Here is a 901-nt window from a genome sequence, read left to right as displayed (position 1 = left end):
TGATAAAGGATCACCACTTATGATAATGATGTAAGATCTCCATGTATTTATTTATTTTTAAAGTAGGCTCCATGCCTAACGTGGGGCTTAAACTCACAACTTCGAAATCAAAAGTCGCATGCTTTATTGACTGAGCCAGTCAAATGTCCCTTAAATTCCTTTTTTTTACCTAGGATTTTCTAGCTGCATGACTATCCCAGCCATAGAACTGCTGTTAGGACTTCCCCTAGGACTCTAGAAAAATGTCTATCGAATCATGAAACCCAAAGTCATATTCCCTCAGTATCCTGGATCCAAGAACCACTGGCATGGCATCGTAATCACTTTCGCATGCTCACCTCATTGGAAGGATTTCAAAGGCTTGGAGCAAACCAACGGCCTTTTGTTAATAAGTACTTTATTGGTCACCGGGACCCACTGTACTCATTACACAGATATATTCTCCTTTTCTTCTTGGAATGATCTTCCTCTTCTGTGTGATGTCCATTCTAAAATGAAGACCCCATAAATATTATCTCTGGTAAGTCGGTCTAAATTTTTCAGTACAGGGATGCCCGGGTGGCTCAGTAGCTGAGCGTCTGCCTCCGGCTCAGGGCCTGACCCCAGGTCCCTGGATCAAGTCCCACATCGAGCCCCCCACAGGGAGCCTGCTTCTCCCTCTGCCTGTGTCTCTGCCTCTCTCTCTGTGTCTCGTGAATGAATAAATAAATAAGTTTGTCAGTACAGTGTCTAAAAAAATATTTCCTCATCAAAACTAAAAATGTAAAAATAAAATAAACAAAACTAATCCATACAAGATCTGTAGTATGCAAGTTATAGAGTGGTTTAAGGGGCAGAAACCCTGAGCTGGAGTTCCAATTAACTATGTGACTGTGGACATTTCACTGACTTTGCTCAGATC

Source organism: Canis aureus, chromosome 6 (assembly GCF_053574225.1).
Source record: "Canis aureus isolate CA01 chromosome 6, VMU_Caureus_v.1.0, whole genome shotgun sequence".
Taxonomy (NCBI): Eukaryota; Metazoa; Chordata; class Mammalia; order Carnivora; family Canidae; genus Canis; species Canis aureus.
This window is presented reverse-complemented; position numbering follows the sequence as displayed.